This window comes from Camelus ferus, chromosome 34, assembly GCF_009834535.1.
Source record: "Camelus ferus isolate YT-003-E chromosome 34, BCGSAC_Cfer_1.0, whole genome shotgun sequence".
In the NCBI taxonomy this organism is placed as follows: Eukaryota; Metazoa; Chordata; class Mammalia; order Artiodactyla; family Camelidae; genus Camelus; species Camelus ferus.
The window spans coordinates 12,933,408-12,948,943 of record NC_045729.1 but is presented as its reverse complement, the minus strand read 5'-3'; the positions used below and the strand labels follow the sequence as shown (position 1 = coordinate 12,948,943).

The following is a 15,536-nucleotide window of genomic DNA, read 5'->3' as shown; positions in this document are numbered from 1 at the left end:
TATCTCCACCTTGCAGCTAGAAGAATCTGAAACCACAAGTGAAGACTCTCTCAGCCTTGTCCTTCTCTCTCAGTCCATTTTCCCCCGACTTCCTCCTGGGTAATGGCATCTCTTTGCTGGGTTAGTGGCCCCTGTCTTCTTATCTGATGGTTCATCTCCATTTTATAACAATCCAGGCTAACAAAATTGTGTTATTCTCAAAGGGGTGGTTCTTTTTTATCCCCAAAACCAGAGCTTCAAAGTACAGTTACAAGAGATCAGGCTTTTAAACAAAATTACATGGCAAATTCTTAGTTCAGGAACATATTGTTGTACAGCTGAGAAATCGCTGAGCATTTTTTGGGCACCCACTATCGAAAAAAAAATACAGGCTAGAAAATATCCAGCTGGTGTCCAAAGACCCTGATTCGGCAATAAAGCTGCCAGCCCCTGGGCTCTGCCAGAGCCGTGTCTGCTTCGTGTGGCCTGAGCGCTTCACATTTCCCACAGGTGGTCCAGTAATGAACAGCTGATGCTCAGTCATTTGGGGGCAGTTCTTTCTGCTAAGGGTAAAGTGGTGCTTATAATGGCCCCCTCCCCTGGCTTAAACAGACAGTCAAAGAGGAGCCTCACAGGACTATGAAGTTCAGAGAAGCAGAGAGGGTGGGGCATGGGAAATGGGTGGGGAGGGCACGGGAATCAATTCAGAACAAAATAATGACTTCATATGCGTTCATTCCAGCGGTAGCCAGCCCCTGCTCCTGGTCTTCTCTCATTTCAACACAAATATGTACTGCTCTTCAGGTGAAGCTGACCTTGTCCTTATGTTTGTACGATACAGAAGGAATCCAGGACAACAAAGCTGAATTAGTACAAGACTTGTCAGGGGCCCACAGAGAACCACAACAACAGAAAAGGAAGGCTAGTGACAAAACAACTCACTCAGAATGGTTATCACTTTAAAGCAATAGCCATCTGTTTTCCTTGCTACTTCCAGCTAAATTAGAGAATTTGGGGATTCTCAAATGAGATGAACCATCACTTGAGTTTTCATAAGCCCAGCGCATATAACAAAGTGACAAAAGCTTCCAAATGTGCCTTAAAATGTGCAGGCTTAGGATGAAAGGGATCTCAACTGTAAACAAAGTAAGTCTGCCCACTCGCTGATAAATGAACATACCTTATCACAAAGAGGTTCTTGAATACCCACAAAGTTCCATCTACAGTGAAACCACAGCGTTTCAAATACAGCTAGAGCTAGCCCTGAAGAAAACTCATGGAGGTCCACAGTAAGCGAGCCCATGCTAATGAAACTGGATTTAGAAGAAAACCGATCTATTACACACCAACGTGACCCTCTTCTCTCTTAGTCTTCTCTTAAAACTGTCTCACAATTATAAATGTGCTCCTAAAGAAATTGCCGGCTACTATGTGAAGAAAGCCAATGTATGGTGAAAGTAAGAAAAGAGAAAAATTAATATGGCTCCATCTTACCCTCACTGCATCCTCACCTTACCTCCTAATTCTATTGTCCTTCGCGATCAACCTTTTTCTAATTTCTCTGCTCCCACCATGCCTCATTCAACCATTTTCTCTTGCCAATCCTTCATTAAAAAAGGATGCTTTACATGACCATTTTATCTCTGGCACCAAGAGGAGGTTAATGAAACCAAACAGAAATCAGAAGACAGAGTTATAGCTTGGGCAAATGTTTCCTGGTATGATGAGTGGTCTAGTGTTATTAATTTAGTTGACACATCAATCTGGTATATAGCAATTGGGAATGAAACAACTCTTTTTCAACAAAGCTTTGGGCTAACTATAAGTTGTAAGCAGTGACAGGCTTTGCAAATTATGGTCACAGCCACAAATCAAAGAGCAATCTTCACGTGTGCATGGAGTGGAAAGGACTGGTGGCCACGCATCCATCTTTGCAGGCACCTAGCATGCACTGTGATCACCACAAGAAGTAGCATCTTCTAGGCTGAAGGACAGGGATGTAATTCAGTGTGCAGCTCACTGCACTTCCCCACTTACATTTTTATCTCCTTATTTCATTACAAAATGTTATATGCTCAGGTCCTTGGAGCAGTCTCCTCTTCCTATGGAAGATTCCCAGTTAAATTTATTGCATGAATGTACTTCTTCAACTTGCCTTGAGAGCATCTTTAAGGTAGTCCTAGGTAAAGGGCTACCGTGACTGACAGGTGCAGTTAGCACAGGGAAGGTACGACTGCACATTAGATCCATCAGTCTCAAAATGTTATGTTGAACCGCATCACGTTGATGTTCATGGTGTTTACGTGCTAATAAGAAGAAACAAAAATAGGTACTTTTTTCATTCAATTAACTGTCTCAGGAAATAACTGCCTAAAGCATCATCATTACATGAGTTTCTTCTTAATCACTGAGATCGCCTACAGATCCACTTCAGACATAAAGGATTAACTACCTGAGATGCTGATGGGGCCCCTAGCAATTGGTTTCAGCTGTCAGCCCATTTTGGGGATTGCGTCAGCTAAAGAGAACCGCTTCACCCAAGGTCACGTCCCCTTCCTGGGCTAAAGTGCACTGAATGGCTGTTGTCATGGAGTCTAAAGACCCGGTCCTCTTGCCCTAATTCTGGGCAACTCTGAAGGGTCAGTCTGTCTTTAGAACTTCCCACAGATTGACTTGAGCTTCCATCAAAACTGCATCACAGCTGCGCTCCCCTCTTTGCCCGCTCCTGCCCAATTTCCCCTTCCTTTCACTGTGCTGATCTCAAGAGCACCCCCTCAAAAACCTCCGGTACACTACTCAGTCTCAGACTCAGCTTCTCAGGGAACCCAGCTCCACACTTTATCCATCTTCCTGTTTTCAACACGGAAAAGAGATGGGCTTAAAACAAAATGTGGTTTCTATTTTCAAATAGAGAAATGACTAATATCGTAGAAAGATAAGTCTTTGCCCATTAGCTCCAGAGGAGAAAACTGGGACCAATGGGCAGAAATACTAAAAGGCACTGTTTGGTTCAATATAAGAAGTACATTTGCAACAATTATAGCTGTTTAAAATGAAATGGCCCTCATAAGATGGTGAGATCTCTGTTGCTATGCACATTCAAAAAGGAGCTGGACTATCATGGGATAAAGGGATTCTCCTCAGTGCTCCATCTGGAAAATGTCTTGCTCATCTTTCAGAACTTGTTCAAAAGTCAGCTTTTTAATGCATATCGTCTTTTCTAACTTCCTCAGGTCAAGTTAGTTCTCTTTCCCCTGTGTTTTATAGTATTTTATAAATGCCCCTATCATAACATTTATTTGATAAAAACTTTATTGAAGTATAGTTGATGTATAATATTATCTACAGGTGTACAATACAGTGATTCACACTTTTTAAAGGTTACATTCCATTTATAGTTATTATACAATATTGGCTGTATTCCCCATGTTGCACAATATATCCTTATAGCTTATTTTATACATAATAGTTTGTACCTCTTAATCCTCTACCCCAATCTTGTTCTTTCCCTCTTCCCTCTCCCTGCTGGTTATCACCAGTTTACTCCCTACATCTGTTAGTCTGCTTCATTTTTGTTATACTCACTAGTTTGCTGTATTTTTTTAGATTTCACATATAAATATTGTCTTTCTCTGTCTGACTTATTTCACTTAGCATAACATCATCCAAGTCCATCCATGTTGCCACAAATGTCAATTCTTCATTCTTTTTTATGGCTGAGTAGTATTCCATTTTGTGTGTATGCGTGCGCGCATGTGTGTATACCACATCTTCTTTATCCATTCATCTGTTGATGGGCACTTAGGATGCTTCCATATCTTGGCAATTGTAAATAACACTGCTATGAACATTGGGGTGTATGCATCTTTTTGAATTAGTGTTCTTGTTCTTTTTGAATATATACCCAGGAGTGGAATGGATGGCTTAGATAGTGGCTCTACTTTTAGTTTTTTGAGAAATCTCCATACTGTTTTCCATCATGGCTGCACCACTTTACATTCCCACCAACAGTGTATGAGGGTTCCCTTTTCTCACAGGAAGCCTATATGCCTGCCTCATCCCATTAGAAAAATATATGTTTCTCAAGATCAGGAACTGTACCTTATTCATATCTGGATCTCTAGGTAGCACAGGAAAAAATACTTAAATGTTTGTTGTATTAATATTATAAAGAAGACTCCTTTATTCAGTGGGAGAGTAATTAAAATGACCTTGATTGTCTCAACTGGTCCAAATTTCTATGCTGATGGCACATATCTACTGCACAGAAATAAGGAATGCCCGAAGAGTTGTGCACTTTAACAAAATGTGAGGGGCTCCACCCTCCAGCCAGGCAAAGGCAGCAAGTGTACCAGCCCCATCTCCACTCCTCTCTGCAGCAAATTCCTTGAAAGCATCATCTGTGGCTTACTTCTTCCAACTCGGCTTCTCCCATTCTCTCTTACACAAACTCCAGTCAGATTTTTCCACCCTAGCACCCCACTAAAAGTCTTCTTGTGAGAGGCAGTTGCGACTCTGGTATTGCCAGCTCCAACATCCATCTCCTGTAAGCAGCCTCTGACATGGGTGATCGCTTGCTCCCAGGCATGCTTTCTCCTCTTGGCTTCCAGGGCCTCACATTCTCTTGACTTTCCTCCTACCTTATTGGTTGCTGTTCCTCCATTGCCTTTGCTAGTTTCTCCTCTTCCTTCCGACCTTTTGAAACTGGAGTGCCCAAGGGTCAATCCTTGGTCTCATTTCATTTCTACAAGCATTTGTCTCCTCGGAAATCTCATTCAGTCTCCTGATTTAAATCCAATTTCTACCCTGTTAACTTCACACCTCTTTCTGCAAAACTTCAAACTTCCACATCAAACTGCCTATATTACAGCTCCACTTGGATATCTCTGAAATATCTCCAACATTGCCCAAACTCAGCCTTTCCCATTTCAGTTAAAGGCTACTCGAACTTTCTAGTTTCAATGCCTCTCTTTCTCTGGAATCCTATATCCAACCAGTCAGGAAACCTAGATTACCTGACCTTCAAAATGTATCTAGAACAAAACCTTTTTTCACCAGCTCTGTTTGAGCCACCATCATCCTTCACCCAATCACTGAAAGAGCCTTCTAACTGGCCTCCCTGCCTCTGCCCCTGACTCCTACAGTCTATGCTCAACAAAGAAGCAAGATGATCCTTTTAAAGCTTAAATCATAAGATGTTACTCTCTGCCCCAAACCCTCAATGACTTCCCAATGCACTGAAAGGAAAGCGTCAACAACGTTGATTTTGACCCCCGTTGCCCCTGAGATCCACCTCCTCCCTCTCTCTCTTCTCCAAGCACTCTGACCTCTCTTAAACACATTTGCACATTCCTGCTCCAGACCTTTATTCAAGCTATTTCCTCTGCCTGAAACACTTCTTCCAGCTATCCGGGGATCCTCAGGGCTAGCACACACGCCTGTTTTTGGTCTTTGCTAAAACCTCACCTTTTCCACAAAGCCTAATCCTGAGCTTGCAGTGCAATACTACAGCTGTGCTTTCCTGTCACAGGCAGGCCTGAGCCCCCTCACCCTGCTCAGCTTTTTCTTTTTGCCATAGCATTTATCACCATCTAACAGACAATATGACATATTTATTATGAATGTAAGCCTCTTCCCAACTAGAGTGTAAACACCATGAGAGCAGGGATCAATTTATCTGTTCATTGCTGTAACTCAGCACCTAGGATGGGGGCCTGGTCCAAAGTGGGCTCTCAAATTTGTTGAATTGTAAAATGTGGTAATTTTCCATTGTGTGTGTGTGTGTACTAACATCTTCTTTATCCATTCACCCACTGGTGGGCATTTAGGTTGCTTCCATGTCTTGGCTACTGCAAATAAGACCGCAATGGGAGTGCATGTATGTTTTTTAGTTAGTTTTCATTTTCTTCAGATAAATACCCAGAAGTGGGATTGCTGAATCATATGATAGTTCTATGTTTAATTTTTTAGGAAACTCCATACTGTTTTCCATAGTGGCTGTACACTCCCACCAACAATGCGTGAGGGTTCCCTCTTCTCCACATTCTCACCAAAACTTGTCACTTCTTATCTTTTTGAGAATATCCATTCTAACAGGTGTGAGGTCATATCTCACCTGGTTTTGATTTGCATTTCCCTGGTAATTAGTGATGTTGAGTATCTTTTCATGTGCCTGTTGGCCACATGGATTTCTTTCTCAAAAATGTCTGTTCAAGTCCTCTGCCCATTTTTTTAATCAGATTGTTTTTGCTATTGAGTTATATGAGTTCTTTATATATTTTGGATATTAACCCTGTATCAGATTTATGATTTACAAATACTTCTCTCATTTAGTAGATTGTCTTTTCATTTTGTTGATGACTTCCTTTGCTGTGCAGAAGCATTTCAGTCTGATGTAGTACCACTTGTTTATTTTGCTTCTCTATTACTCAGCCATAAAAAAGAATGGAATCTTGCCATTTATGACAACATGGATGGACCTTGAGGGCATTATGCTAAGTGAAATAAATCAGACAGAGAAAAGACAAATGCCATATGATTTCACTTATATGTGGACTCTAAAAAAAAACCCAAACAAACAAATCAAATCAAATCAAAACAAAACAAACAAAAAAGCCAAGCTCACAGATACAGTGAACAGACTGGTGGTTGCCAGAGGCAGGGGGTGGGGGAAAGGGAGTCAAAGGTACAAACTTCTAGTTATAAAATAAATACATTATGGGGACGTAAAGCACGACATGGTGACTATAGTTAACAATACTGCATATTTGAAAATTGCTAAGAGAGTAAATCTTAAATGCTCTCATCACAAGAAAAAAAAATGTTTGTAATATGTATGGTAACAAGTGGTAATTAGACTAATTGTGATCAATTCACAGCGTTTACGAATATGGAATCATTATGGTGAAAACCCGAAACTAACATAATGTTACGTGTCAATTATGCCTCAATAAAAAAATGCCGCAATTGATGTAGCAACCAGACATTTCACAAATCTAGTTTACGTCTGCTGGCTAACCGATTGACAATATACTTTTCTAGTATCTTAAAGTCTCTTACATTATTTAAATCTTAGCGCTTTATAATATCATAGGGATTATGATCCTACTAGGATATTCATGTAGTTTCAGATTAAATAAATGTGATTTTTCTTCTAGTCCCTCTTCCTAGTATATGAGTAGAAAAGTCCTTCTGTTCTCCTTCTAAATTCAGTTTTTAAGGAAGATGTGTGTTTGATTAAAGGCTAGGACTGCTAGGCTTTGGCTGGAAGCTTTCTCTGGTGCCACCAGGTTTAGAAGGCAAGTGAGAAATGATGGGCTGGGGGGGTCAGGTTCGCCCCAGCGGGGTTGGTCCTGGGCGTTTCTTCTTCACTTCTTCCACACTGAGCACAGAGGGAAGCAGAACATGGGGACAAAATTCTCTTTCCTCTCCCAACATAGGGGAAGGATTTTCTCTCCCCACCTAATTCCAAGAGACCCCCTTCTTTGATGACTATAAATTCGGATTCCAACCATCATTTTCTTCAGGTGACTAACACTGGTATTAGCTATTTAGGGTGGGTTTGAATAGCGTCAGAGTTTTGTGAGCAATGCCTTGCAAGAAAAAAAAAAAAAAAGCCCAGTGTTCTCCAGCCTCACCATTAATAAGAAATATCATGACTGAAACACACAGTGGACACTCACTGGTGGAGAACCATGATCTTTCCTGCCAGTTAAATGCCAGACTCATTCTTTCTAAACCCTCGCACACAAAGGAGAACACTCTGGGTTTTCAAAAGCCCATGAGCAGATACTCAAGCAGATTGAGCTAGTCTAAGAGCCATTCTGGATAACTAAACAACTCCCACAGAACTCAGCATTTTCTTCCTTATTTTTTCTTTTAGAAGATAATTTTGCTTTCCCCTTGAATTTTGCCCCATTTTCCTCCCTGAGCCTCCCTCTTGGATGTGTTTCAATAGCTGAATTTAAGCCACAGATGAGAAACAAACTAAAGGTACTTACTTTGAGAATGTCTACATGGTTCTTCCTCTTCTAGGTCTCAGACAATGTTATAGCAAGAAGAAAGCTTATAAGTAACAGACAGGGCAATAAAAGGAGAAGGATAAAAAGGCCGATTCCCTCTCGCTAAGACACCCAAGTGAATTACAGAGTTAAGTCAGGGAGCGAAGGGACTGGAGAGGACCAAGAGAACGTCCAGAATGTGCTCCTGCGCCTCTGGAAGGTATCAAGATGCCAAAACCTACCGCATTTCATCTTAAATTAAAACTCCTCTCTGTGGCTTGCTCCACTGTGTACATGAAAACAACTCTCAGATATACTGACTTGTATTTTTATTAAGAGGTTCTTTTCTACAGAAGAACGAGCTGACAAGTTCAACAACAATCATGTTCTGTGACTGAATAAATGTACTTTTAAGTAAATGCAACCAAAGAAGGTAGGAGAACAGGAAAAGTTGGAAAAAAATCAAACAGATAGGGAAAAAATGATATAAATATTAAACTAACAGTATCAATTAGGCAGTGGGATTATCAATATCAGACTAAATTTATTCAGGCAAATTTACAAAATTAAGTGTGTTCAGAACAAATATAGATCTGAACATTTCAGGAGGGAGGGAAACAGGTTGGTGGAAGAGTGCATGCTTATAGCATGCACGAGGTCCTGGGTTCAATCCCCAGTACCTCCATTAAAAAAAAAAAATAAAAGATCTGAACATTTCATAGGATAAAAGGAAGGGCATAATCAAACTAAAACATATAACTAAAGGAAAACAAAAAATTTTTTATTAGATATGAAATATTAAATCCCAAAGTGCCTATACCATCAAAACTTTCCGTTTAACTTAAGCCGAGAGGGTAGAGTTTACAGAAGAATTCTGGCCATTATTAAAAAACAGGATGAAGCACAGGCCAGTGATGGTACCTGACACACTAGCAGCACTTTTCAGAGTAAAGATGTTGACATCTGTCTCAAATACATTAACGTTCCCATCTCTTCATATGTATCTGATCAGAGCATCATATTCACATACCAGTGGGAGTGGAGAATTAAGGAAGCGCCCCTGAGACGGGAAGGGGAGAAAAGGCATTTTATATTTGATCAAGCTAAGAGTGCTGGTTCCTAATCTGTTCCTGAAAATAACAAAGCACTGGTTCTAGACACCATGATTATGTTCACACACGTGGGTTTTTTCAATAAATCCCTGGAATACAAAAAGTTCTTTGTCCTTCTATCCCTGTTTCTTATAGAAAGATGTAGCGTTGCTGAATTTAGAATTTGGACCCACCATGCTTATTTGGCACAGGTTAACAAGCCACTGTCTCCTATGGCAGAGAGAAGTTTTTTGAGAAAGTTTTCTCACCAAATATCCAGGGATCTGTTTTCCTAGGTCCCTGAATCGGGAAACTGATCGTTGCTTCCTCACATAAATCCGAAGTACGGCTGTTCACAATTAACGCAGCCTTGAATTTATTCACTTGTCCCAAACCAATTCAGTCCTCCGTCTAAAAGAGGCAGCACATTTTGAAGGGCTCCAGAAATGAAAATAAAATTGCATACAGGCAGATTAAAAATATATATATACATTTGCAACAGCTTGTCAGCACCTGCCGGTCTCAGCCTCACTGGATTGTAGGACTTAGAATTTTAGCCACCAGGCGTGCCATCCATCCAGTCTTTAAACCAGGACTGGCCTCGTCCCATCCGTACCAAGAGCAGCTTGTAAAGCTGACGGGGCTGCTCTAAGCCCAGTATACAGAGCACCTGATGTGAGACTGGTCGGGTGCAGACGTGCCCACCCAGAAGAAGTCTTCCTTTTTAACAGACTCACCATGTGCCCAACCAAAGCTTCTTCCTCATGTCCTGACTTTTATTCCAGCCTCTACTGGATGAGGAGCCCTACTCAGAACTTCCAGCTGTTCTGCACAGCCCCTGACACCCCTGATGCTGGACCCTGCTCCCTGGATCTGCAAGTGCCAGCTGAGGGGGACACCCCTCTTCTACCCTTGACAGTGAGAAGTTTACTTTGCTTTGTCCACTATTACATCAAAGCTCCCTAGACTAATAGTTCAGATCCCACTACAACTGGGCTGCAAAAGGGTGAATATGGTGTCCAGTATCTGGTTACGTCTAAGTTCCTTTGCGATATCCTGTGTTCACTTTATACTGAAAACTGTTCTCCTTGTCTGGAATTATTCAACTCTTACTTTGCTATGCCTCATCTGCGTCTGCTGGTTAACAGAACTAAAAACGGATCTTTAAGAGTTCAGAGTTCCCAGTTGCTTACCCTTCATTTTCTTTCCCTCAAGCTCTGGGAGGCATGGTCTGGGAAGCCTCGTGGGGAACACAGCACGATCTGCTGGAATCGGTATCCGGCGCCTGACCTGATGTAGGGAGAACGACGCTAACACTACACACCACACAATCCCGTCCACGTTCCTAGAAAACAGCCTAGCTTTTTCTCTATCTGTACACAGAACGAATACCTGGCTTAGAAGGTGCAGAATTCTGCAGATCCAGCTTCCAACACAGCCCAGGATCACTCTCTCCGGCCCAGCCGGCACCAGTCCCTCTGCCCACGTAGCAGGACCAGCCCTGCCAGTACCCCTGGCCATCACGTCACTGCAGTCATCAGCCCCGCAGCCCGGCTGAGGCATCTTCCTTCTTTGACTTTCTAGTTTCACAGATAAAGACCCCCCAGAATGGCCTACCTGGCCTAGATCTTTGGCCCCACCGGTGTTCCCACGCTCCCCTCCGGGGTCTTGGCTAGCTGAAGTGCGGTCGGTACTCAGCCTGAATCTGTAAGATCAGCCAAGTAGGGATGAGCAGTAGTCACCACTCCAGGGAGGCACCGAAGTTGGCAGGATCTTTCCCGGAAATAAGAACTTTACAAGTAAAGGAATGACCCATTTATTCAATTTTATTTTGAAGTTGGTTTATTTGTTTGTTTTTAAACCATATTCAGCGGCCTCCTGCACTTCTGAGGTTCACACGTTTCACCTGAACACTTTTTCTCTGATGGAAGTATGCAAGCAGAAAAGGAGCTCTTTAAAAGAAAACGCCAACTGGCATTTCAAACAGAAAGAAGCTCAGAGCTTATCCTTTGGCCCGTCCGCATCAGACTGTCTGCAGCACCGAGCCACCGTTACAATCAGATGCTGGCACTTATTAATCTCTAGTCGAGAGCCTCCACAGTGGGCCTCTGCATACAGACGAACCATCCCAGACAAGTGTGATTCCTGCATGGTCTCATTATCTTTAGACCTGGCAGTAAAGCCACTCACCCATCGGGCTCACATGAGCTGGCTGCGAATTCTGATCCACGCCAACAAAAACAAAATGGGGGGTCCCTCGGGCTCAGCACTGACATTTTGATGTTAATTCGGCACCGGTGAAAGGTGCTGATACAGTGACCCCATATAAGCACAGCTAAACTCTGTTAAATAATGCCAGGGTCTCAAAGATGACCCATTCACCAGAGTGGCCTGAGAAGACACTAGTCCAGCTCAGAAGAGGACCACAATTAAACCAGCCCAGGATAATGTCAGGGGGAACTAGATTGTTTTCCAAGTCTTCAAAGAAAAGCCCACAATCCTCCTGTTACACAGGCCAGTGAGTCCAGGCATCCACAGTTCCAGAAGTTCTTCCCCATGTCTATCTCGATTCCGTCATGCTGCAGATGAAGCCCTTTGGCTCTCCTATTTTCCTTGGGGAAAGGCATAGGCCTTTCATGGTAGGCCCTCAAAAATTTTTATCAAAATAAGTGATGTCAGGTTAGATGCTGGTTGTATGTAAAGTTTATTATTACACTTACTCTCAGCCCATTCTTCCTTAACCTAAACAACCCCCTTTATTTCTCACTTATTATGATTCTTATTACAATATTTACTGGGTTTATAGTGTACCAGGTACTCTCTATACGTGTATAAGATGTAAATTAATCCTCATGTCCCTAAGAAGTAAGCCCTATTACTTTCTCTGTTTCATTAGTAGAGAAAAGTGAGCTTCAGAGAAGTGAAGTCATTCAGCCAAGGTCACTGCTGGTTTGAGACTCCAGCGAAGTCCGACTTCAGAGTGTCCTTACTCAGCCACTGCACCACACATCCTCAGGCTTTCCTGAATCACCTCTGTAGCTCCCGTCTGAACCATCTACACCTCCTGTGTGAACTGCAGACCACAGAATGATCACAGTCATCTAGTAAAAGTCTAACCCCACTCAGTATAGTGCAGAGATTCTTTTCATGAGTTCCTTCAGCTTCACTCCTAAGCGTCCACCCATGAGCACAGTGGCACTGCTAACTGGCGATGGATTTGGTACATGCTATCACCCTACAGGATTCTTCTGCTGGACATCATACAATCAGTTCTTTATGATCTTATTAGTTGTTTGTAATCAATCAAATATTTATTTAATGCCTATCAAGTGCTGTGGGAAGTAGGAGCAAAGAACAAGTCATCATCATCATCCTCATCCTCACAGTGAGCTAACTGGAAGAAAAGATCAAAATATACAAAATAATTGATGGTCGTCTTAAGTTAAACGATAACATGAGGTTTAGAATATGTGTCATAGGAATGATGAGAACAGAGGGCAGTGTGGCTGGACAGCTGTATTTGTTAAGCTTCTTTTTGCTTCTATCTTTCTCTGCCAGTTCTCCTGCTAGCTCTATGCGTGAGCAAATTAAATGTCCATGCATTTCAATCCAAATACCAGACTGTGGAGAGAAATATAAGTAACACTGGCCTTGAACTCAGCCTTAGATTTGTCCTCAGGTGGACAATGAACCTCTGATGTCCACTGTTTCAGGCAGCGATGTAGGGACTGATAGAAATACCGTACAGTATCATATCCAAAGCATTCCACAGTCTAAATGAATTATATATAAATCTTTCTCCTTGATCTGCCCAGCCTTTCATTTTCATCTCAGAAGATTAGATTAGTATGACAGGACTTGTCCTTTATGAAGTCAAGCTACCCAGTTAAAAAACCCTCTTCTCTTCAAATGATTGCAAATTGATTTTGTTAAGATTTCTTTTCAGTGTTCCTTCAGAAAAGCTAAGGGAATGATGTTACCTAAATTTCTTTTCTCTCCGTGTATTTTTTTTTCTTTACTCTGGTCTTTCCCCTCTGGTCTTCCAATAGCTTTCAGTAATTTTGTGCATCAGTCAGGAGATCAATCAATTATCTTAGTGCTCCTTGCATAAAGATGACCTGTGATGGCAAAATTAAATCCAAGCAACTCACAAAAGTAGCCTGACACCAAATTTTCTCCAGTTCAATTTATTAGTCTCTATGCTCCATTCATTTAAAAATCCATAGACAACTATCCAAGTACTATCGGTTTTCAACACTCCCTCCATGTCTATTAAAGAAGCATAATGTTCTTTTTAATCTTATTTTTCTACTGATAAAGCAAGGTGATATTTTAAGATCTGTGTTTATTCTTGGCTTCACTGCAATCAAATGAACATACAGTACCAATAGCAGCCTTGAGTATTAACACAGTAACACAGTTTCTCAGCTTTTGCGGGGGTGGGGTGGGGTGGGGGATGGGGGGGCACATCTGAGCCAGAGGTGCTTCCAGGTGTAAATGGGGTGAGACACAATGTCCTGATCTGTATGCTGGTGCTTATGTTGGTTACACAGGCAACAACTTATCCACAAAGTTACTACAAATAATCAGTTCAGTTTGCAAGTTATGCTTCATAGAAAAAGGAAAGCTGTCTTGACTCATAAAATCTCTCCTTAAATTTATATTTCTGAGTTCCACAATGGTGCAAAGATTATCCAAATTATCCACACCGAGTCCCCAAAAGACCTCCTACCAAGGGACCCCATCGAATCAGTTACTTAGTTACAGTAAGTTCTTAATATTCAAATCTTTGGTGACGAAGAGTAAGTTCCTCTCCTTCAACGTCTCAATCTTTTCCTACCGTAAGGGAGACTAACTCCCAGATTCCTCTCTCCTTCCTTTCACATAAAGGCAAAGATCCTCCTGTTCTGCTCACACTAAAGCTCTCTGGATACTTAATTGGCTTGCCTTATTAAACGTGTACTAGAAAGGGTTTCCAGGTTGCTCAGTGAGTGGCTTTTAGAGGCAGAATCAGTTAAACCTCCTCCTTTGATATGTCTGATGCTAACAAAATCACAAACCTTTCACACATCACAGGCACTGAAAGGGTTAACCATAAGTTGCTTGCAAATAAGCTCCCAAAATAAATAAACAGAGTCGGTGGATGACGTCAGGTCAGGCAGATTACTGCACGCAGACGGTACACGCACAGTGAAAAGTGAGGAGCAGGGCCACACGACACAGTGATGAGACAGCTGCTCTGTGTGCTCCGAGGCCACAGGGACCCACACCAACCTCTTTTAGGCCTTGAGGAAGGCTGTTCCTGCAACACGAGGCCAACATCTAATAGTTCAGAAAGAAAGCTATTTATTTTACCTGAATGTCTATTTTGCTAGAATTTCTGCTAATCTGAATATGGTTCTTGGTTTGCAAAATTTTAATGACCCCACTCTCCACAGTTACAAGAAATAAAATTTCTCCCATCTTGCCCTGCTCTCAAATACTTTATCAGTACGCCCTGAATGAAGCCAAATTCATGCCAGTCTTCAACTTTTTCTCATTGCCCATAAAGCTCGTGTGCATTCTGCTCACATCAAGTCACTTCCTCAAGCCTTATAAATTAAGGATGAGAGAAGGTGAGACTTCTGCTTCTTCTGAATTACCGGGCATTTTACAGTGACCTAGCTGTCCATGATGACTTCTAAAGAACTTAATGTCCATTGGATTTGACCAAATTTGGCTCATTCTGAGGGTATCAGAATACAACAAGGTAAAATATTAAGTTTACCCTCGTGAAATGGTGGCTGAGTAGCTGTCAAGAAGACTAGTTTCGAGCATATTTAACAAATTGTTACTGAAACTTGGTATGTGAGAGGAGGTTAAGAGTTATTTGCTAGCACTGAGATTAAAGGTCAAATACACATTAATTTAGCCCTTGGGATTAGCATGTCAATACACTAACGTACAAACTACAAACTCCCTCCATCTTAATCACACGTGGAGATAGATACGTGCTATTTATTCGTGAAAATATGGTCTAAAGTTATACTGAGATGAATTCTGTCTGACGAGAACAAGGGCCACCACCCTCCAGAGATTCCTTCACACTTCTACTCGCTGAGCTTAAGCCCTAGATGCCTCAGCCGTCTTTGTGACTTTGATGGTGGGTTTCCCGTTGCCATCACTGCATAATGAACTCTGAGTGAAAACCTAAAATTTAGATTTTGCTCTTTATAAACTCACACGGTTTTAAAAGAAAGCAGCCACGGCACCAGCGCAGTAAGTACAGAGAAAACGCATAGTAGGGCTACGGAAAAAGGGCTGGGCTTGGGATCAGAAATTTACATTCAAACCTTGATACTTCTTATCTGTGTGATCTCAGTAATTTAACTTAATCCAATCATTATTTTCCTTGAGAAAATAAAAGTGCTGATTCTTCATTCATAGAGTTGTAAAGAGGATCAAATGAGATAATACACATGGAAGT

At 41.7% G+C, this 15,536-nt stretch overlaps 1 protein-coding gene across 1 annotated transcript in view; it reads right to left on the bottom strand.

The window, feature by feature from the left end:
* Positions 1-15,536, bottom strand: part of GRIN2B (glutamate ionotropic receptor NMDA type subunit 2B) — a 377,702-nt gene that overhangs the window by 165,398 nt on the left and 196,768 nt on the right. The gene's annotated exons all lie outside the window — the stretch shown is intronic.